Here is a 25101-nt window from a genome sequence, read left to right as displayed (position 1 = left end):
AAATATTGTTAAATCACTTCTCTCATCACGTAAAATACAGGATAGATATACCGATTTCGATATTCAATAGATTTAAACACGAAGAAACCCAGAGGAAGAACTGCACGCACACACACACACCTTCGACCCCACTACACACACCCCGATTCCCTCTACACACACACCCCGACCCCCACTGAATACACACCAAGTACTTTAACAATTACTGTGACGCAAATGAAGTCAGATGAGGCTCTATAATTACCGATACTTTGCCTTAAACAAATGCAATTTTTACCGATCCCAAAATTAATTGGTATAAAATAAGGAGCCACTTTCTATGATTCTGAAGGGTAATATTAAGTAAATTTAGGGGCAGACACAGACCTCAAATTATTCCCGTCGTCACACATAGGACTCAAATTAAAAGCGATAAAAGACTCAATACCAGAGGAAGTAGCCTTAGATATTGTGAAAGCGATTTCTAATAAATTGACAAAACAAAGACTCACGTAAAAGAAAGGTCACATCACTCGATAAACAAGGGCGGGCGATGCTAATTAACCCTTTCAGTGCGATGACTTGGTGTTGAGGAGGGATGACTTCCCGTGGTGACACTGATACGACAGGGAAGGAACAATCTTGAGGGCGCCTGGTCTTTGGTTCCTTCTTCCTGTCATCAAAATAAACTACCCAGCTATACAAACAACACAACGCCTTCCTTATACCCCGCAAGGAGGATGGTGAACTGCAGGAAGTCATCATCAGGCCATAGTCTACCAAGTTACAAAAGTACAGTGACTTATGTACTTAACTGATGCTACAGACGAATTTACATGTACTTAGTTTCCGACGTACCCTTGGTGGTGAAGGAGTTAATGAGGAGTAAAAAAGTTCAAGTCCAAAAGGTTTCTCCTAGAATAATGAAATCGTCTCAAGATTGCAAGAGTAAAAACAAAGAAGGCGTCATTACGGTTCTCGGGAAGTAAGAACACGAGGAAACGAAGAATCAAAGGAAAGAAATAACCCAACCCGCAAAACAAAACACGGTCCCCCGCTAATTAAACCAGAGGACACTTGGCGGTGCAGGATATTCGGCAGCACAACCCAGAATGTATACAGGTTCAATTGTACGGAGTGGAGGTCATATACACACACCCAGAACCCCTCTACACACACACACCCCGGCCTCACTTCAGACACCCCGGACTCCCTGTGCACGCACACACACACACACACACACACACACACACACACACACACACACACACTCTCCGACCCCCCTACACAAACCCCCTACCCCCTCTACACACATCCCCCGACCCCATCTACACGTAGCCCGACCCACTCTACACACACCCCGACCCTTTTTACACACACCTCAACCCCCTCTGCACACACCCCGATCCCCTCTACATACACCCCCGACCCCACTACACACACCCCTACCGCCACTACACACAACCCGACCCCCTCCACACACATCCCGACCCCCTCTACACAAACACCGACCCCCTCTACACACAACCCGACCCCCTCCACACACATCCCGACCCCCTCTACACACACACCGACCCCCTCTACACATAACCCGACCCCCTCCACACACATCCCGACCCCCTCTACACACACCCCGACCCCCTCTACACACACCCCCACCCCCTCTACACACACCCCGACCCACAACGCACAGCCCGACCCCTCTACACAAATCCCAACCCGCTCTACACAAACCCCGACCCCCAGTACACACCTCGACCCCACTACACACACCCCTACCCCCACTACACACACCCCGACCCCACTACACACACCCCGACCCCACTACACACTCCCCTCACCCCACCCAAGCTGTAGACACAACACAACAATTACCACGGCAGCTAACACCAGCGACCAGCATTAATCAGAAGCCAAGGTGAAGGAAAGGAGAGGAAATATAACAGAAGCTAAAATAAAAAAAAAAGGTGGAGAGGTGAGGAAACATAGAATGGTAATTATTAAAGAAGATGAAGAAAGAGAGGATATATAAGGAGCAATACTGGTTAAAACGAAAATGAGGGAGTGGAGAGGAAGGTTTGGAGGGAAGGTAGAAACGAATAATGAAATGAGGAAACAACACAAGAAATATAGGCTAAATGCAAAACGACGGAGAAGAGAGGAAAAAACAGAAGGGAATGTACGTAAAGGAGAGGATGAGAGAGGAAATATAGAAGAGCAATATAAAAACAGAAGTAAAGGTGAGAAAATACAGATGGAGCAAGAAGTGAAGGAGTAATTTAAAGCCAATAATCAGTAAAAGATAAAGCTGACTTGGAAAGGTAAGAGGCACATTGAAATTAATAATAAAATGAAAGCTAGAAGAAATGCGCTGAGAATTAAAGCTATGAGACTGATGCTGGCTTGGAAGGGTGGTGAGAATATACAAGGAGCAATATAAAAACAAAGACAGGAAAGCAATAATGATCAGAATTAAATACTAAAAGCGCTGGAGCCCTGAATTTATGCAGAAGCAAGGGAACAATACTGAAAATTTATGCTGGCGGGCACGTAGGTGAGAATTAACAGGAAGCATCGGTTAAAATGACCCAGGAACGGAATAATACTGATAATTTAATGACTAGGAAAAAGTGAACGATGAAAACAAAAAAATCGAAAAAAAAGACAGTGCTGAAAAAGTAATGCTGACGAAAGCGACCAGAAATAATTGTGAACATTAAAACTGCCGGGAAAGAAACGATGCTGAGAATTTAATGCTAAGGGTGACGGGAAGGAGGCAATGTGAGGCTTTGAGGCAAACTTCAGCTATAGCTGGTGAGGCATGTAAAGGAAGGAAGCAATTATAGTGAAACCACGAGAGCTAAACAGGGAGAAAACATACAGTATATATCCACATACTGCTGAATAAGAGAGGAAAGCAGAGGAGAAAAAGCATTAAAGAAACCCAGCTTTGCTCGCCGCCCAAAGGTAAAGCTTATGACTGCGATTTCTTGGAACTAAATAAAATCACTGGGCCTATCTGCACCAACACATTCATTTTTCTCTCCTAAACGAAGGCCTGATCCAAGGTTGGTGTTAACTTCGCTATGGCAGGCTTATCTGGAGAATAAATTGCATGGCGTTAACTGGAATAATTCACAAACACCATAATTCTTCCTCAAAATGTAAATCTTCAAGAGAACAGTGCCTGTACTTAGTTAATTCTTGGTACATCCAGAATTATTCAGATTATACTATAAACCTGAGAGAGTTTTACTATGAGGGTGGAACTCCTAATGCGAATTAAATAATCTGACTTTACCTAGACGAAAAAAAAAAAAAAGTTAAGCTGAACAGAATACAGGAAAGCGTGTGACTATAACTATTATTGAATTCACCAAAGACTGGCCGTGCTGAGCGACTGCGCAAAAACAATAGCAGAATCCAGGAATCCAACAATGCTATCCTGAAATGAATATTGTCACTATCAAAATTTACCTCGAGTAATTGCAGTCCGCTTTATCGAAAAACATGGCAGGATAAGATCAGTTTTGCGGCTGAGTTTCTTACGGGGAAAAAGGGGAGAGTTGGACGGCATCTGGGGGGGAAGAGAGAGAGAGAGAGAGAGAGAGAGAGATAAGAGAACACACAGACAAGACACACACAGAAAAAACACAAAAAACACAAAGTTACCCAGACAAAACGAGAATCTGCTCTTAATTCCTACCAGAACCACCTGCAATTAACACTCCGGCACCTCGGCTTAAATTCAAGGGTAAAATCGCCCTTACAGCCTCCGGGAATAAGGGTGAAAACTGCTGCGGGGGAGAGGCGGCCGCGTTATCACCCTTGTGGCAACGTGACCTGAGCAGATAAGGAAGCATACGTGTGCGTTTATAATTGTAACCCCGTGGCGAAGAATGCTGGGACGCCGACACGCACATGCACACATGCGTGTACATGGGAGGGCTTTACACACACACACACACACACACACACACACACACACACACACAAACGGGGGCCAGTGTAGACTACATGAGCAACTAAACACAAAAACACAAACTATGTGCAAACGTACATGGGCACACACGTACATGAACTGTCATACACACAATTATATATATATATATATATATATATATATATATATATATATACACACACAGACGCACACAAACAGACACGCATGCCCGCGCTCATGCACATGCGCGCGCGAGCGTCCTCATATCAACACATACATTCAAGTACATGCACGACTGCACACACACAGACGTGCATATTCCCTCATTTACCTGACTACACTTACACAAGTACACATAACCACGTTTACATACACACGCACATCACAAACTTCACATACACACGCGCACACAGCTTTAGCTAACATACACACAGCTACATAACCATGTACATACACACAGGCGGTACAATGAAAGGCAATAAAGGAACACACTCACAGTCACAATCACACTTTATTAACAATGAATTCTTTAATGTATGCTCAACGCGTACTTAGTCAAGGGAAATATCATGCTTTTTAATTTTGTATATAAGGAAAAACGAGAGAGAGAGAGAGAGAGAGAGAGAGAGAGAGAGAGAGAGAGAGAGAGAGAGAGAGAGAGAGAGAGAGAGAGAGACTTGACAAAATCAGACTCGATATTAAATCACTACATCGCCTGATTATCCTAATGCAAACTTATCAATGGTAATTTCCACAGGTAAATTATTCACAGGTAATGAGGGCGAAAATAAGGTCTGGCCGGGAATAATATCGACGTTCTCATAAACACGGCATTATGATTAACACCAAAATAATTTACTATATGAACGAAGAAAATAATGATAAAAATAAGTTCCGATATGATACGTTCTTGTATACCGTACACATTATGGTAATTGTAATAGCCAACTAATTTATCGTATGAACTGCCGTATTTCACACAGCTATACCTCGCACACTGCCATACCAACACCTTTAAACACTGCTACACCTCACACCGCTTCCTTACACACTGCCACCCAACACCTTTACACACTGCCACACCTCACATAGCTTCCTTGCACACTGCCACACCTCACACCGCTACTTTACACACTGCCATGCCAATACCTCAACACACTCCTACACGTCACATCGCTACCTTACACACTGACATACCATACCTCTACACACTACCACACCTCACACCATTGCATACTCACACACTGGTAAATGCATCTACACACTGCTACACCTCACACAGCAATACCACAGACTACCATACAAATACCTCTACACACTGCCACACCTCACACCGCTACCTTACACACCGCCATACCAATACCTCTACACACTGCCACACCTCACACCACTGTAAGCTTACACACTACCAATTACCGCTACACACTGCCACAACTCACACAGGAATACCACACGACACCAGACAAATACCTCTACACACTGCCACACCTCCGCTGCATCCCCACACACTGCTACAAACTGCCACACCCCATACCGCCTCACCACCTGTCTCCTAGTCCAATTCGCACGCCTTCAACATGCAATATAATGCTTTGTACTGAGGAAAGGAAGGTGAAAAATATACCAAGAGCCTTAAACACGAGAAGTTAAGCAAAATATTAGCCAGACAAAGCAAAAGTCGACTGAGAAATTCCAAACACAATGACCTATTAAGTTTATCGACACTTCCCTCACTAACGATAATATGTTTCTGTAATGGTTCCTTTAGATGTGTATTTGTTGCTATAAAACACAACGCTAAAAAAAAATTGCTTTCTTCTCGCATGCCGATCGTGAGGAGAGAGAGAGAGAGAGAGAGAGAGAGAGAGAGAGAGAGAGAGAGAGAGAGAGAGAGAATTTGTAGGGAAAAGAGAGAGGAAGTCAAGTTGAAAATGCCGGGGAGTCGGCGGTAGGCAAGGAGAGTGGGAGGGAGGGAGGGGGGAGTAAGGGAAGAGGGAGGGAGGGAGGGAGGAGGATAGAGGGAAGATGGATGGATAAGGGCGGTGGGTGAGGTGGCAAGTTACGAGAGGGATGGCGGGGGGGAGGGGAGAGAGGAAGGGAGGGGAGGGAAGGAAGTTCACAGCGCTCACACTTTAGGCGAGAGAGAGAGAAAGAGAGGGGTTGAGTACGAACTGAGAGAGAGAGAGAGAGAAATGAAAGGAGGGAAGAGAAAAAGAAGTATGCCTGCAAAATAAGTGAGAGAAGAAAAGGGAAATAAATAGGACTGGAAATGACGCGAGAGAGAGAGAGAGAGAGAGAGAGAGAGAGAGAGAGAGAGGAAAGGGTAACAGGGAAAAAAAAGGGAAAGGGGAGCCAGCTAGGAAAAAAATGCGGTGGAGAGAGAAGGAAGCGAGATGGGGCGGAAAGACACTGGGATGAGGAAGAGGTAAAAGGAGGATGACTGAGAAGATGAGTAAAACAGACACTCGTTTAAATGGTATATATAAGAAAACTAACACTGAATATGTAGAAATCTGCTAATAGGGAAGAGGTGCCAGGTAGCTCTCTAACCCCATGAGGAAGAGGAAGAATGAAAGAAAGGAGGAAGGCAAAAAAGGGGAAGACAAACAGGAGGAGAGAGAAGAGGCAAGACTGAGAGAAGGAACGGGAAGACCAGGAGGACGAAGAGAAGCAGAAGAGAGACTGGTAGAAAGAGAAAGGAAAGAAAGACGAAAGAGAGAGGAGGGAACACAGAAAGAAACAGAAGTGGAAGAGAAAGAAATGGGCAAGACAAAAAGGAACGGAAAGGAGAAATGACAAAGAGGGAGAACGGAGGGAAAAGCTTTAAGGAAGAGAAAGAAAGGAAATGGGAAAAAGAAGAGAGGTGGAACAAAGGAAAAAAAGAGAATGGAAATGCGACGAGAATGAGAGCCGGGAAAAACACACGAAGACAAAAATAAAGGCAATGAAGAATACAGGAATGGGAAAAGCGAAGAGGGAGAGAAGAGGAAGAAAAAACAAAGGCTAAAAAAACGAGGAAGGTAAAGAGGAACAATATGCGGAAGAAAAAGAGGAAAATGCAAAGCAGGAGTAAGAGAGAGGTGTGGGAAAAGACAAAAAAAAAAAAAAAGCCTGAATAAATGTTGTTACTCTTTTCCTCTTTTTCCCTTCCACGGAGGAAAAAATACGAGAGGGGGAACTGACGCACAGAGGAAAGTTCGCGAGTTAGAGAGAGAGAGAGAGAGAGAGAGAGAGAGAGAGATTCAAGCTCTAACCTGTGTCTTTATCCCTCCCAACATTGCGATATAAAGATTTAGCGGTGCGGCACAGGAGCTGGCGTGCGATGTTAATGTGCAGCTCTTCAGTATAAAGCCAAACAGGTGCAAATTAAAGGCATACAGGTGACGTTAAAGCCGTAAATATACAATGAGCAAAAAGAAAGGTGCGATTTCAGCTCGGGAGGGCGATGTAAAGTTTATAGGTGCATTATAAAGTCGCAAACATACGATAAAAATTGGCGCAGAGGCGTAAAGTAAGCAAGAGGTGCGAAATACGTGTACGGGTGCGATATATATACAGCCGCAGCGATGAAATATAAGTCAGTAGAGGTGCAATACGATTATAATGGAGCAGAAGTGTGAAACAGTCAAAAAGGTATGTAATGTCCGTAAATGTACGATATATACACAAAGGCAAAGAGGTACAATATATTTAAAAAAACGTACAGGTGCACGTCACACAGACGGCTAAAGTTTAATGCTAAAATAATACCGCTCAGGGAAGAGTAACTGGTCCCCTATCCTAAAACACTGAGAATCAGCAGCCTAGCCCCGGTCCTTTACGCTTTTGATAATGCAACACAAGATTAGATGATGAACAGATGGCACAGGTGCAATATAAGGACGCTGAGATGAAACAGAGTTGAAATACAGTACCAATAAAAGTGGAACAGAAAGGTGTGGATGAAGAGGAACACGTTTTTGCGCAGTCTCTGTATCTCGTGAAGCGTGGACGTAAGAGGTGTGGAAAGAAGAATGAGACGTGGGTAAGTGAGTGGGTAAGGGCGTCAGCTTACCTTACGCTTTGGGCACTGAGTGAGAATGAGCGTAAGGTATGAGAGTGTGAGATGCTATGAGATGAGCGAGTTTATGAGTTAAGGTGTATCGAATCAAAATGATATGTGGATGGGCGAGCGAGTAAGGAGGTGAGTGGTAACGTGAGTGAGTGAGCGAGTGAAGAATAGGGAATGAAGCAGAAGAGATGAGGTAGGTATGAACAGGATGAAGCTATGAAGGAAGGATGAAGCAGGTAGGAAACATAATATAGTAGGATGATGCTGGCAGGATTGAGGCAGGGAAAAGAATGAACCTGGAATGCAAGGGTGAGGCAGGTGAGATTCGAAACGAGACAGGTAAGACAATGAAGCATGTAGGATTCGAAGTGAGGGTGGTAAGAGGAAGAGTGGGGAAGGGTGATGACTGAAGAGACCTTGCTCAGGAGTCTCCCACATCACTCACCCTCTCCCTCCTGCACCTACAGCCGCCTCTAAAAATAACCACGGCCTTCCTGTTGCTTCACCCACTCCACCACAACACATACTTTCAGAATTATATTTACGGGACACTAACAGGTACAGTGAGCCATCGTTAAAAGTCACATTTTTATTCCTTTTATTTTCGGCAATTCCTCTAAGTCACCTTTTCTGACGCTATTTTTGCTAGTTCGCCCATAGAAAAACATGAAAAAAATTACTTATTAAAAACCAATTGCTACCTTTAAAGATGATAAACCACTTTCTCTCAATTTACAGTATAAATTATATGGAAAAATGGGTATTATTTTTAACCGCACAACTGAGTACTAATAACGATTGTATTTAGTGTTATTAAAACCACTCGTCAACATTTACTAATAATTAAGGACCCGTTAGAAATTTGTGTTTACTTCGACAATCTCAGCCCCAAGTCCGCAAAAACATTCTCTGAAATATATTGGGTTAAAATACGTATGCGGGTAGTCACGTTATGTCACTCAGCGAACCGTATTACAAATCATAAACACATCCACGCTTTCAGTATGAGAGGTATTCCTATATGTTAATAAAAGCGCTTGACATTAGGAAGTAAAGAGTATCGAAATCAGTAAAATATAAGCAGAAAGAATCAATAAAAAAAGACGCCACTGAAATAAAGGAATAATGTAGCTTTTATCTACCACTTATGCTACGAATGGGCTTCTCAAAATCATAATAAAATCGTCCAGATGTAATAATAATAAAATAAATAAGAAAAATCGCCCTGCAGAGGTTAATGAAGACAATATCCTTTCCGCTAAGAATAGATCTCTGATAAGAAAATTAAGATAAATAAGATAAGGAGTAATACAAATAAAAAGAATGATAGAGAAATGAAATAATCTAGCAGTAAAAAGAAAAATGAATACGATAAACAAAATAAAAAGGCATAAAATAATGTTGCGGTCAAAAAGAAGAATGAATACGATTAATAAGGCAGAAAAACACACACACAAATTTGACGGTAAACAAGAAGAAAATTTACGTAATATTATTGATGCTGTTAAAAATAATGTTCAGTTCTTCACACAAACTAAGGTACAGACAATTGAAACAGAGGGAATGAATTAGAGAAAAAGAGCGGGCACCTCAGTACCGCAAAGCTTTCGGCGTGAGGTTATAAATGCATCTCACATCTAACCCATGCACGTTACAGTAGAACAGCAGCCTCCAGTGAGAGAGTAGAGCTGAAAAATTAAAGAGAGAGAGAGAGAGAGAGAGAGAGAGAGAGAGAGAGAGAGAGAGAGAGAGAGAGAGAGAGAGAGAGAGAGAGAGAGAGAGATATGCCAAGGGATAACGAACGAATACTAAGAGAAAACGGAAAAAGGGAACACACAGAAATCAAGACAGAAAATGAATGGGAAAAGTATGACGACAAACAACCAGCAGAGGGAAAGAAAAAAAAAAAAATAGGTAAGAGACGGAACGGAAACGGAAAGAAAATGGCGGTGTATTAAGAAAATTGGAGAGAAAAGGGGAGACAAAAGGGAAGTAGACAAAAAAAAAAAAAAAAAAAACAGAGAGAGGAGAAAAGACGCAAGAGACGAATGGCGAGTTTATACAAAATTCAAGAACAACGAAAGAACAAAAAAAAAATTGATACGAGAGAGAGAGAGAGAGAGAGAGAGAGAGAGAGAGGTGACCACAACTAGCAGGAAGAAATAATGCAGAAAGAATATAAAGACAAGCAGGGAAAAAAGACGAAAATGATGGGAACAAAATAATGACACGAGAGACGGAAGGGAAGCAGACAGAGTGAGAGGAGGAGGCGACCACAACAAGAAGGAAGGATATCTGGAAGGGCAGAGACGCAGGCAAAGATTTTATAGGGAAAATGAGAGAGAGAGAGAGAGAGAGAGAGGCCACAACTCACAGGAAGAAACAAGGAAATCCTGAAGGGTAGAGCTCCGGCCAGTTGGACTTTATAACGTTGTAAAAATGCCTTACGGGAGGGTCTGGCTGCCGCTGCATGCTAAGACGCTGCCCCTCCCTCTCTTCTCTCTCACTCACCCTCGACACCTTTCTCTCTCTCTCTCTCTCGGTTTACCCATTCAATTCCAGGGTTACTTTTTTCTTTTCCTTTTTTTCTCTTCATACTGGATACCAACGCCGACTAATATGCTCTCTCTCTCTCTCTCTCTCTCTCTCCACAATTTTATATTTTCATCCCGAGAACATTTTTTGCCCCTATTTTGACGCTGCATCCTAGTGTCACCGCTCCCTTCCCTTCTCTCACACGCCAACACCGTTTTCTTTCTTTTTTTAATCCATGCTATCACTTGACGATTTTCTTCCAATTATAAAACCTCTAGTAGTGAAGGTATTAATGAAGGCTGCATCTAACCCCTCCAGTTTAAAAGGTACCGTATCTTCAAAGTTGAATAAAATGGCATGGGAGTAGCAAAAATAAATCAATAAATCACTACCTAAACGAAGGTCTTAAATTTCAAGGGGCGACTTGTCTATTCCGCTCTACCTAATGCTAGATGATTTTGCTCTCCCCTATGGAACCTTCCTGAGAATTCCCCCAATTGCCTGAGTACATTACGAGCTTCCTTATCAATCTAGGTTAAAACTTATGACTCAGGATTTAACACCTTCAAGATGACGTGTTCTTTTATTCGTTATCGGCAGACGTTACTCAAGAGGAAGGATTTTTTGAAAGTTTTGGCGGGGTTAACTATGGCTTCATTTAACTCCTTCAGTATGAAAAGTTTCCCTAACCTGATTTTATCGCCTGAAGAAGAAATTAAGAAAAATGAGTAAAATCGCAGGGAGCCAGGAAGAACGAAGTAATTTGGTGCGTCATCGAACTGAAATAATCAACTTGACTACAGTGATCTACGAACTGAAGAAAATCATCCGTCTTAAAGCAGGAAAAAAATATGTACGGCATATTTCATTCTCTATTTTTTTTCATTTTTTCCCCCGACCAAAGCCTTCATTTCGCGTGTTTTTAGCATCTGTAAGGACTTGTAGATTCTTCTTGGGCATAGTAAAAGAGAGCCAATGTTAGTCGAAATATAACGCAAGATAGGGAATTCGAGGAGTGATTTATTCATGCATATGCTACTATATCCGTTTTACTCTAATTTGGCCTAAAACAGCCACATTTCCACATTGAATGTCACGTTGAAACACCAGATTAATACCAGAGAATGATGCTAGTCATGAACGAGTGCTGTGAAATGAATGCAGAGTCGTAGTACTAGCCAATCTCTTTCGACCACAGAGCTATGGGAAATAAGCTGCAAGAGGACGAAAATCTGGGCCAACTTACGGTGAGACGAATATGGGTATTCTCTTTTACCGGTATTTCTTTGGCGACTCAAGCCACCCATCAACTGAATAAAATCGTCTGGCGGAAGAAGGTATAGAAAAAGGACTTCTACTGTGGTCATAAAGAAGCTGCAAATGGACGAAAATCTGGGCCAGTTTAAGGTGAAAGGACTATAGATACGATTTATTACTCCTTAGACGACGCAAGCCACACCTCAGCTGAATAAAATCGTCTGGCTGAAGAAGGAACAGCACAGTTAAGACTACCGCGGTCACTGGGTTAAAATACCGTAAATGCTTGTTTCTTTAACCGTAAACTTTCATCTGCACTAAACACAAAACTGCCTTTGTGGTGATAAAGAAAGAAAAATATAAACTGCAGCCATAAAATATAATGAACATGCATACTACAACCTTTTTACACTAACCTGGCCTAACACTGATATCTCTCACATCTTGAATGATGCGAAAATGCTAGATTGACACTAGAATACGATGCTAGTCACGAGGAAGTGCTATGGCAAGGATGTAAAGTAGTAGTATTGCCTTTTCTGACACTGAACTACGTGGAATAACCCGCAAAAAGACGAAAATCTGGGCTACGTTAAAGGAAAAGCAAAATAACACCAATATCATGATCGAGATATATTCGAATAGTATAAATTTTGAAAGTCCATTAAATTTTGAATAGCCTACTCTCAATTAATTCATTTTGTGTCTGTCGGCTTGCAATATGACATGAAGAAGGAACGTGTAAACAAAATAAGAAATAAATTGTACGTTAAGAAACCACTGCTGTGCGAATATAATGCAGACAACAACGCTAAATATGAAAAAAGATAACTTGGGTAGGGAAAAATGATTTAGACGTGTGTTGTGGCCAATAATTCATCTGTGTCTGTCTGTCTGCCTGCTTGTCATTTCATTTATCTATCTATCTTTCTATTGTTTCTAAATATGTATCTATCCATACATCTGTTTATCATTTTACCTATCTATCTATACAACTATTTAATCTATATATATCTTGCTACCTATCTGCCTACCTACTTACATACTGTATTTACTGATCCATCTACGCACCTGTCTGTCTATCTATCTATCAATCAATCAATCCTTCTATACCTATTTACTTTCCCTATCACTCAGTTCATATGCCAATTCTATCTATTTCCTTTCTATCTATTTTCTTTCTATCTATCTATCTACTGGGCTAACCCGACGTGATACCAAGACAACCAGTAAGACAGGATGAGAAAGAACCCAGTATACCTCCCACGTAAATTCTAAATTGTCTTAGAAGATTATAAAGGGTTTCCCTGAGGAGGAGAAGTTTTGACATAAAGACGCCTTCCTTCCCTTTCCCTCCTAGACAAGACTGGCAATTCTCTCTCTCTCTCTCTCTCTCTCTCTGTCTGTCTGTCTCTCTCCAATCCATATTTTCCTCCTCTATTCAGCATTCCTCCTTTTTCTCAATTTCTCTATCTCCAGTTTTATCATCACACACACACACACACACACACACACACACACACACACACACACACACACACACACTTTACCGCTACATACCATATTCCATTTTACTATTTTCTTACTCTCTTTCTCTCCCTCACACACACACACACACACACACACACACACACACACACACACACACACACACACACACACACACTTTACCGCTACATAACATATTCCATTTTACTATTTTCTTTACTCTCTCTCTCTCTCTCTCTCACACACACACACACACACACACACACTCTTTACCGCTACATACCATATTCCATTTTACTATTTTCTTTACTCTCTGTCTGTCTCTCTCTCTCTTTCTCTCTCTCCAAACCAACTTTTTTTTTTTTATCCACAAATAACTGAGAGTTCACAAAATATCAGTCACGTCCGGGAGAGAAAAAAAGTGTAGACATGAGCGCTGAGTTTACCTACGACGAGAGAGAGAGAGAGAGAGAGAGAGAGAGAGAGAGAGTGACAATCAAGTTTCCTATATTAAACAAGCGAAATATTTCTACCTATAGATTCGATGATACCGGATTAAAAGATCTCTCTCTCTCTCTCTCTCTCTCTCGAAGTAAATTCAGAGACGCTAACAAACTTCTGAGACGCTAACTAGAAAAATCAGAGACGCTAGCTATAAATTCAGAGATGCCACCTAAAAATTCAGAGACGCCACCTAAAAATTCAGAGACGCTAACTAGAAAATTCAGAGACGCTAAGTAAAAAATCAGAAACCCAGGTAAAAATTCAGGTTTATTATTATTCTAACTTAATGAGAGTCTTACTGTTTTTCGTAATATGTGGTGATTTTAAATGACTAACTAACATTTAAGTTACTCTAATTTCTCCAACTTTACGGGTGATTTCTTGAGTTTCCCAGTCTGAAAATTCTGATATGCTGACTATAAATTCAGTATGGTATGATATGTGTTACCCCCATAAGTGACAGCATGAGGTATAATGTATAAGAAAGTAGTAGAGTTATATTCCACACTGAAATTTTGTATATTCTGAGGACAACAGTTTCAGCCGGACTTTGACCCTCTTCACCGCATGTTCTTTATTGTAACCTTTCGTCTATGTGGGTATCGTCCTTCCGTTCAAGCAATTCACGGTGCTGCTGAAGTAGTAGTAGTAGTAGCAGTAGTAGTAGTAGTAGCAGTAGTAGTAGTAATAACAATAATAATAATAATAATAATAATAATAATAATAATAATAATAAATATGGAAATACGCCACGCAATACATCAGCCTATTTCAGAGCTTTCCGTCCTTCCTTTCAGAATGTGGAGAATAGCAATAAGGTGGATCACTCTTCATCTGTGTTTCAAAATACATGGGTAACAGCGAAGAGTGGCCTTCATACGGTATTTCATCGCTTTTCGCCCTGTATTTCATGATGTAAAGAGGCAATGCAGGACTGCTAATATATATACTGAGACGATGATTTCCGAACACCACAGAAAAGCACGGTACCGACAGCATCCTTTCCTTCGTATTTGTTAGGTACTTCTGCACAGTACTTCAGCACACACTACCTTGTTTCAGACTGATATGCCGTCTCTCTCTCTCTCTCTCTCTCTCTCTCGAAGCAATGATATCTCCTCCTTAATACTACACAGAAAATTGCCCTTCGTGTGTGTATTTTATTTGTGATCTGCTATACTTAGATAATTTGAGGACAGTCCTTCTCCACTACAAGTTTCTTTTCCATTTCTAGAATAATGCCCATCACAGTTTAATAGTGTAAAATAGGGTTGGAATGTTAATGAATTTATATCTGTAACCGATTCTGCACAGTACCTCTTAATGTGCTATTGTTTATATATTTTGTTTTTTAATTCCGACACAGCTTATGTCACTACTATGCAAGATGATAATAAGGTGCAGGCAAAATAAATCGCTAACAAAGACATGTAACGAAATAAGCCAACGAGAATAGGGGTTAGAGAGTGTATTGAGTATCACACATCCAAAGTAAATGATCCCAATTCTAAGCTACGGTTTAACCTAATCTGAATTACGGGTATATACTAGCTCACTCCTTATCTTGGCTGTATTGAAATTAATCCACCCAGTATGAAATCTCAGTGTAACAAATACCTTCCAATACAATAATTCCTAGAGCTTTCTAATCCGAACTCTGGGTGTATTAGACGACAATAAATACTACTTTCAAAACATATTTACGTATGCATTGCCAGTGAAATGAGTCGGTCTTGCGAAATGATCATGACGCTCGCATTTCCAAAGAGTACAACATGTCCACACGTAGCTACTCATGATTTAACTCTGCTACGTGATGGAGCTGAATCCTAAATACATCGCGTTTGACCCTTGAGGCATATTTAAGCATGATCTGTTCTGGGTGCTATATAAGTGAAGCATAAACATAGCATCAGTTACGTTATATTACTTATCTAACTTTACTCCGTGACATATAGACGAAATTTTAACACAGCATCAGTCACGTTACATTACTGATTTAACTTTACTTCATGTCGTATAGGCGAAATTTTAACATAACATCAGTTACGTTATATTACCGATCTAGCTTTACTCAATGGCGTACAGGCAAAAGTTTAACATAGCACCGATTTACATTTTACTATAAGATCTAACGACATAGCACCAAGCACAATTTACTCTCGATCCTACTTTTCTATCTATCTATCTATTGCCAGACGCCTCAATCCCGTCTGGGGTGGCCACAAACAAATCGCCTCCAATCTTAAGCATAGCACAAAACATATATTTTATTAAGGTTCACGCTGCCATCCTCAGACTTTCAGACTTTGCTACTGGGTTTACAGTGGACGCCTTAGCATAGCACGAACCATATTTAGCTCCTGTGCTACTTGTTACCAGATCTCACTTTAGTACGTGGTGTACAGCGATGCCTTAACACAGCACCGGTCATACTTTACTCCTCATTTAACTCAGCCAGCGAACAGCAGAATCCCAAACATAAAACCGAATATTTTACTCCTGATGTGACTTTCCTACGAGGTGCACAACCCAATCCTAAGCACAACACGAATCATATTTTACTCTTGATCTACTTTGTCGAAGGCCACCAGATGTCAGGATAATGTTGCCTTGATCTTTTTATTATAGAGAAGGTTTATTATCCTGTCTGGTCCATCGGAGAGACCCAGGAGGATAGTGAGAATAATGCTGGCGTTGTGCACATCCTAATCCTTAACACAGCACCAAGCACATCTTACTCTGGAGATATGTTACCATGATCTGACCTTCCTACGCAGCACACAGTCAAATCTTAAACATAGCACCAATCATATATTACTCTTGATCTACTTTTACCACATTTTAACTTCACTACTTAGTGCATATCCCAGCCCTAAATCCAGCACTATACTCTTTTTACCTTAACTCGGCCCAAATTTTCGTCCTTTTGCAGCTTATTTCACGCAACTTAATGGCAGAAAAAGGCAATGCTACGACTCTACATCATCTCCACAGCACTTCTTCGTGATTTGTACCATATATATTAATCTACTGTTACACCAAATCAAGTTGAGACGCCAATTTTAGGCCAATTTAGAGTAGAGAGAGCATAGTCATATTTTATTTATTTATTTTTTTTTACTCTTAGCCACACGCATCCATCCTTCCCTGGCGGAGTCGTGAGCCACGCGTGCGAGACTAAAGCGTTCCCAGTCCACCATTATCTTATATTATTTTTCAGACGAGTCGAGAGAAGTGGCTCGTGGCTGGGGCAGTGTGTGTGCTCGTCCCTCAGGAGAGAACACCGTGAAGCAGCCGGGCACAATGATCACCTCAGAATAACACACACAAAAGAACAAAGCATACGCAGAGGGAGGGGAGTTGGGAGTCTCGCCCGGCGGTCCTACCTTATCCTGCTGAGGCTAAACACAAGACTCCACAAGACTCTTCCGTTGTATTCATGAAAGATCTCAAGGAATTCGATAATATCCATGAAAGATCTTACGGAATTCTGGATACTAACAAACCTCGATGCAAGTGAATATCAGAAATAATTTTACGCGATTCTAATTCTCACTATTACATCTACCGTTTGTTTTGTTGTGATGTGCCAGGTGTCTATATGAGGGTGGAGGATACAGGAGTAAACAATGAATCTTATGCATAACTCAAGAAAGACTATGAATATTCTCCCGAGTGCCACCGTCTCCAAGATTCATCCCACTTAATTCATCTCCCGCCCACCCTTGTAATCTAATCTAACAACCTAACCTAACTTGAATAAACCTAAAATTCTCTGAGTTCATCTAACAACCCAACACAACAAAACTTAATCTAATTTCACTTATTTTAACCTTACATGTGCACAGTGTGTACAATTACATAAGGCAAGAAAATGCAAAGTCCAGATCTGCTCGAAGCTGTAACATATCAACACTAAATTCTTCCTAAAACCTCCTATGCTACGTTAATATAGTTTAATATGAAGTAAATTTTGTCCACGTACCCACAAACCACGCTACAAAAGCAAAGTCTCAGCTAATAAAAACAAAATCATCACGTGAAACATCATGAACAAAAATTTGCTTACACGCACTACTCATAAAAGAAAACATACGCAAATTCTCTTAACAACACGAATAAAGCATTAACATGAATTAAATTTTATCCATGTGCTCACGAACGTCAAATATAAGGCTTCATAGTCAACATAAGTATATCTGTCACGTTTATAAAGCTAAAGTGAAATATCTCCATGTACTCAAGACAAAAAATTAACCACACCAGCCAGCAGGAAATAAATTCTACTCCACTTGAACGCATGAGTGTGCACTGATGAATGCTAACGTGGCAAGAACTATAAGAATCTAAAATAATGATACAGGTCACAGCACCAAGGCGTCAGGTGTGCGTGTGTGTGGGGGGCAAAGAACAACACTGGCATAGCAACACAAGAGCTAGAACTTTGTATTCCTAAACACTGTCATAGTAACACAATAAGGATAGAACTTTGTATTCCTTGTGTGTATGTGAGGAAGGTTTTTGTATTAGTCAGTTTGTATTGCTATCGAGTGTAAGGGGATCATGCAGCAACACAACAGCACAGCAACACAAAAGGAAGCAGAGTTTGTATTCCTACCAGATGTATTGGTGGGACGGGGGATATCCAGCAACACAAAAGCAACATAGCAACACTACTGACATGGACTATGTGTTAGGTGTGAAACGGGTTAACCAGCAACACATCAGCACTACAACACACAAGAGATGCAGTTGTGGGAGAGATAAACGAGAAACAGAACACAATCATAGCAACACATGAGGAAGAGTGTGTATTCCTGTCAGTTGTGAAGAAGCCAAGTAACAACACAGCACAGCAAAATACAGAAGATGAAAGAGTGTGTATTCCTGTCAAGTGAGAGAGGGCAAAGCAGCAACACAGCACAGCACAGCAACACACAATAGGGACACAGTTTGTAATCCAGTCAAATTAGCAACACAACACACCATAGTACCGTACCACATTAGAAGCACAGAGTTTTTATTCTTATTAGGCGTGAGGATGGAAGGCAGACTAACAGCATACAAGGGAGGCACAGAGTTTGCAGTCCTAACAGATGTGAGGGGAACTATCGACATAGCACAGCACAGCAACACACAACAGAGGATCGGGTCGGTGTTCCTGTTAAGTGTGAAGGAGGCAGCTTGGCAAAACACAGCACAGCAACACACAACAGAGCCACAGAGTTAGTATACAGCAACACACAACAGAGTCATGATTAGTATACAGCAACGCACAACAGAGCCACAGGGTTAGTATACAGCAACACACACCAAAGCCACAGAGTTAGTGTACGGCAACACACAACAGAGCCACAGCTAGTATACAGCAACACAAAACAGAGCCACAGAGCTAGTATACAGCAACAAACAACAGTGCCAGTTAGCATACAGCAACACACAACAGCGCCTGAGGTAGTAGATTATACAGCAACACACAACACAGCCACAAAGTTAGTATTCCTATCTTCTATGAGGGACCAACAGCAACACAAATACATCACAGCAACACAAGCGAAGAGAGAGATTGTATTCCTGTCAACAGTGAGGGGGCAAAGTAGGAACACAGCCGCAGCATAAGGACACACAAGAGAGGCACGGACTTCGTATTCCTGGCACGACCATTTTAAGTGGGGCATAGAGACTAAGTATTACTCGAGGGAGGTCCATTGCGCTTGCCTGTTCATAATTAGCCACTGTTCCTGAACCCCTGAGTTACTTATTTCGTGTTTCCAAAATTCGAAGCTACCCATTTCATATCCTGAGATTTCCAGTCACACATTTCATATTCCCTAAAATCGAGGTACGCAATTCAAGTTCCCATGATCTATGTCACACTTTTTATCTTTCCCAAATCAGTCAGTTATTCATGTTTCCAAAAAGCAATCGCTTATTTCATGTTTTAGAATTCTAAATAATCTAAAACAAACCTGAATCACTTATTTTATGTACCCAAAGCTACAGTTACTCTTTTCATGTTCCCAAGACTTTTCACCTAACTGACGTTCCTAAAACCGCTTTTCAAAACACTGGTCTTTTTTTTTTTTAATGTTCCAAAAACCCTATTCATCTTCCTTTTCCCCGAGACACGTATTTCATTAAATGATATTGTCATAAAAATAAATAAATAAATAAAAGGACGCATACATCACCACGAAATAGTACTGCCACAAAGCTAAGGTAAGTTCTTTAGCTGGAAGCCTCATGTTTAATATATTCTCCCTCTTTTAGTACGCTTCTATTCAGTTAAAGAGAACATCCTAATGGCGAACGAAGTTAACTCTGACTACATCTAAACCCTAATGCTTGAACCGTCTCTACTCACGTGAAAAAAAGAAAAAAAAAATAGCCTGGAAAATGCAAAGCTAAAAAGAAAATGACGTCACCATTTTGAGGATGTTCAAAAAGGGCGTTAATAAAGGCCATATCTAACCTCTAATGTTCTAAAAGTTTCTATGCTCTAAATAAAATCGGCTGGGGAGAGAAAGATTAAGAGCAAAAAAAGACATCTCTACAGTGTATGGTTTAATAACATACAAGTATTTTCAAACACTGCCATTATCACCCTGGATACTTATTTGCATGTGAGGGTAGTGGCGAGAGGGTGAGGGCAGGAGGGCAGTGTGCGTGAGTGAGTTGTGTTGTACTCCCAGGGACAGGCTGACATACCACGTACACACTCACACCTCATCCGCGTACGGTACCGCATCATCACCACGTAGGCCACCCGACCACGCCTCAGCCATGTACACCAACACTACGCATGGCATCACGTACACACAACGCAAACCATGACTTTTACGTACACACAACACCAAGCTAAAACCGTACACACACATACACACACAAAGAGAAGAAAAAAAAACTTCAAAGCGTTTACCATAATGTCTTCACTTCCTAACAGCGGTACACATCAGTCAGAACAGCAATATATTCTAATCACACATATCACCGCTTAATCTATGTCGAACACTTCCCTCAACATTATTCAGCCTCTCACAACAAGCTAGCACCTGATTCAAGCCAAACACAACACCGCAACTTATAACGCAACACTGGTTTTCAACAGCTGGAACAGAACACACCTACTGATATCACTATATATACCACAACAACGTAAACCCACCTATCTTGATCCATGGAGGCATAACCTGAACCTAACTTAACGCAACACCCAAAGTCACCTTGAACACAGGCACGTAACACCTGGTCTTAAACATTACAGGCAAGCCATATAGCACCCAGTCATGTCCGGCACTAAATCTTACCCACCTAACACCTTGCCCTGGGACATAATCTGAACCTAACTTAACGCAACACTGTCTCATTATTAACACTATACGCAACAGTGAGACTTCAGCATAGTAAATCATATGTCACCGATTTTATTTACGTCCAACAATACCCAACTAAATAACATCAAGCTTAGAGAAATAGTTAACATTAGACGTCATGTATAACCGTAACACACTATCACTGGGTCTTCAACACACTTGCAAAACATTCAACACTATTTCAGGCATGTCCAGCACTGTTCCTTAAATCTATCAAATACCATCCACTAAGACGACAAGACCACATCCTAAGTAGCCTTTCAGTAACACCGCATCTTAACATATAACACTAATACACATAACATAGGATTGTTAACACCACTGGCAAGACATACAGCACTAATGTAAATATCCTGCTTACTGTATCTAACACTACGAACGTAACCTCATGCCCTAACGAGATATTAGAAACACCTAACCTCACGTAACACCGCAACTCATGAACACTAACACACATAACACCGGATCTTCACCAAAAAGGGCATAACATAATGACTACACGAACGACGCAAGTATGTTCAACAATGTTCCGCAAGAGACATGACCAGAACCCAATTTCATGCATCGCAGTAACTCCCCAGGAACATTTAACATAAGTAACACTGAAGCTCACATCACGGGCAAACTATATATATCATCGCTTTTATTGTGCCCAGCAGTGTTCCTTGCCCCCAGCTAAGTAACACCAGCCTCCAACGATATGACTAAAACCTAGCACCATCTTAACACATCACAAACACTAACACACGTAACACTGAATCTACAACACAACGGGCGAATCATATATCACCAATTGAACTACCGGTATGTCCAACAATATTATTTAAATCCACACTTAACGTCACTCCCCAACCAACTTCACTAACACAGTAACTTACACATAACACTAGATGTCTACAACACCAAACGCAAAATAAAGGCTGTCTTTGCTATTCAGATACCGGTACTCTTTCGCCCCCGCCATGTCAATCGCGGAATTTTTAAGAAAGCACATATCCTGCAATACACATAACAACCCGCCAGATAACAAAATGCAACAGAGTCTGATAACACGAGCAATATCTAATCTATCGCCCTAACTTCACTGTTACTACTACTACATGGAACACACCGTCTCATCATTTCAAGAGTACCCATCTTCAATACTACACCCACAATTTAACTTCCAGTAAAGTGTAAAATGGCAAAATCTTAAATCCACGCAGTGATAATCGGTTACACTTATTTCACAGCTGCAACTTCAGTGCTACACATAACACTGTCTCACGCATTATGAATTGTGCTAGTTCTTCAATATATCACCGTCCATTAAATTTATATTGAAATGTACAATGTTTCTATGTTTCATTTTCACTATGTTAATTCCTAGCCTCTAATCCCACGTGCAATATTTCACCGTACCAAGAGCAAAAAAAACAACTCTGTCTTTCCTCTTGATTTTAATATTCTAAGGCCGACTACCTTGCTTAGATAATTAAACAGATCTTACACGGAAATTCCTGTGCCATAACGGGATTCATCAGATTTACCAGAAAAAAAAATCAATGATGAAAAATATGACTATCTTCATTTCGCACATACTGGCGGGTAACAAACGCAGACTTCAACACGTACTAAAACATGGGAGAAAAAAAATCAGCTAATGAAATAAATGCATGTTTTCTTCAACAACTTTTCCATTACATAAAATGAAATGGCCAGGGAAACTCATTTTGTAGTCTGCAGTAAGCTTCCCTCCATTAGCTAATTACCACTCACACTGAGCCCCTTCCCTCTCTCCCTCCACGTTTCTCTCTTCCGCTCCCTCCCGCTAAGCTCAACTCCACATTACTCCACCTCACAAGTGCCACTCCACCCCACCACACCTACAGACTAAGACTAAAATCCCCAACGGATATAATTCGGTCTTAATCGCGTGCGGTGGGGAGGGCGGTACGGCGGTGCACTAACACAACCAAGTTACTCTCCCTCCCCCACGACTAAGTCCAGTTTGCCCTACCACAAAAGTTTCCGGTACCTGGGGTCGTGGCCGATAGATGCTACTCCATTATGCCTCGCCTCTCTCTCAGGAATCCGACCTCTCTCTGTTTTTATCTTGACTTCTTTTTGTCTTCCCCTTCTGCCATTGGAAATATCAAGTTCAACTCTGACATTTGACGGCACAAGATGATCACAGCTCGGAATTCTTGCATTCAGACTCAAGTGAACTATGCTCACAGGATTTTTCTAAGACAGGACACGCGCTGGAATTCGGTTTTATGTAATTTTTTCTGACTCTGTCACAAGCGAGCGGATGTTGCTTCACTCAGAGCTCCAGCACTTAAGACGATGACGAAGTTGAACGTTAAGATGGAAAAACTGTATGATTGTTTGTTCGATGTAAGGAAATTATGCATATTATTAATTTCATAATCGGTAATAAGAAATCAAAATGTGCATAAATTTGCATATATGCTAAGTAAGTCGAGATCTGACTGACGAGGTGTTAAGATCCTTGAGTCTGTAAGGAAGATGGTGTGAGAGGTGGCCAGTGTCCGCCGCCTGGCTGAGTGGAGTCAGTGTGGGTGGCACCGCTGCCTGACCAATGTTGCACTGGGACAGAATGATGGGCAAGCGGCAAGTGCTGGCTTACCTGAGGTCCACATCGTCCCGGGGCTGGCCGTGCCACATGCTCGTGCCGCCGCTGGCCTGGGCACGTGATGTGCACGTCCCCCTGCTGCTGCTGACGCTTGGTGGTGGTGGTGGTTGTATGCTGGTGCTTGTAGAGTGCCTCTCCCCCCGTGCCCGGCCGTGCCACAGGGTAGGCTGCACGTGGTGCGGGCGTCACTAGCACCATGTGCCACAACACCACACTGAGCGGCTACATCCACCACTCCACATGCACAAGTATCACTAGCGTGGGACCGCCGCGGCCGCCACCCACCGTCTGCACATCGTAATGACGCCTCGGCGAGAATTAGTAGGTAAATGTGGCGGCGAGTATGCGCGGGCTGGCCCACCACCGCCACCTCCCCGCGGGGGGGGCGCCCATATGGAAATGAGAGGCGCAGGGGGGGAGGGGGAGACGCGCCCCGCGACACTACACAGCTCCTCCAGCAGCACAGAACACACAGCTGCCGCCCTGCTCTCCCTCGCTACCACTGCTCGCGCTACTCCACACTGGCCGCACCACGTCTACTCTACAGTGTTCACGGCACGTTCCTCAGCGACGACCAGGCGCAGACTGTCATGCGGCCGCTCCGAGTATCTGCGGCGGACTGGAGGCGGAGGGCCCGCTCCGACCCCGCTGCTAATTACTGCCGCGCCAACCAATGAGCGCCCGTCCCCCTCCCCTCGCCCCGCCCCTCGCACGTCTCAGCCACGCCCCCTCCGCGGTATGCAAACGAGGCTCTTAGCGGGCGGCGACCATCACACCGTCACCGCCGCTGCCACTGTCGCAGCAGAAGCCGCGACTGCTGCCACCACCACCCCGCCGCCCGGACCACCCACCACTCCACCGCGTCCCGGCAGCACCTCGACCCGCACTTTACGGCACCATAAATCCCGACTTCTCCAGGGCAACAGGCTCGGCGGTCACCTCACGCCCCTCTCCCGCCCCTCCCACCCACCTCCTCCACACCTCAACATCACTTTTTTCCCCTTTCCTCAAGATTCCTGTACAGGGCCCGCTGGGAGGTGAGGGCTCGCGCAAGTGGGGAATTTCGCTCGGGAGATGGGTCGTAGGATTTTCAACAAGTTTTCCCTTGTGTTGCACAGCAGTTCGTCTGAGGGCGGAGGCAGGAGGACCCGCCCCGCTGCTACACACACACACAACCACCTTCCCCCACAGAAACTACAAATTCCCGGAACTGCATCCCCTGGTGAGAGACTTCATAAATCTCCTACTGTAGCTTGAACCGGGTTGTTTTGTGAATGGTGTGGCTGGAGCGGGGCGGAGCGGGGCGGGGTGGGGCAGTGCTGATACACCT

The 25101-nt window shown here is 42.5% G+C and overlaps 1 protein-coding gene across 3 annotated transcripts in view; it reads right to left on the bottom strand.

Moving 5' to 3' along the window:
- zfh2 (Zn finger homeodomain 2) overlaps positions 1-24028 on the bottom strand; it is a 107767-nt gene extending 83739 nt beyond the window's left edge. For 2 of the 3 annotated variants that reach the window (XM_080279913.1, XM_080279914.1), the window contains exon 1: positions 23766-24023. The gene's annotated coding sequence lies outside the window, so the exon portion shown is untranslated. Of the gene's footprint in view, positions 1-23765 lie in introns of all 3 variants that reach the window. The other variant, XM_080279912.1, reaches the window with a different exon arrangement.
- Between the last annotated feature and the right edge of the window lie 1073 nt (positions 24029-25101).

The sequence above is a fragment of the Coenobita brevimanus genome, chromosome 81, assembly GCF_032717465.1.
Source record: "Coenobita brevimanus isolate Jiangsu-jjx chromosome 81, ASM3271746v2, whole genome shotgun sequence".
Classification (NCBI taxonomy): domain Eukaryota; kingdom Metazoa; phylum Arthropoda; class Malacostraca; order Decapoda; family Coenobitidae; genus Coenobita; species Coenobita brevimanus.
Note: the sequence above shows the minus strand (reverse complement) of the source record. Positions and strands in the feature narration are given on the sequence as shown.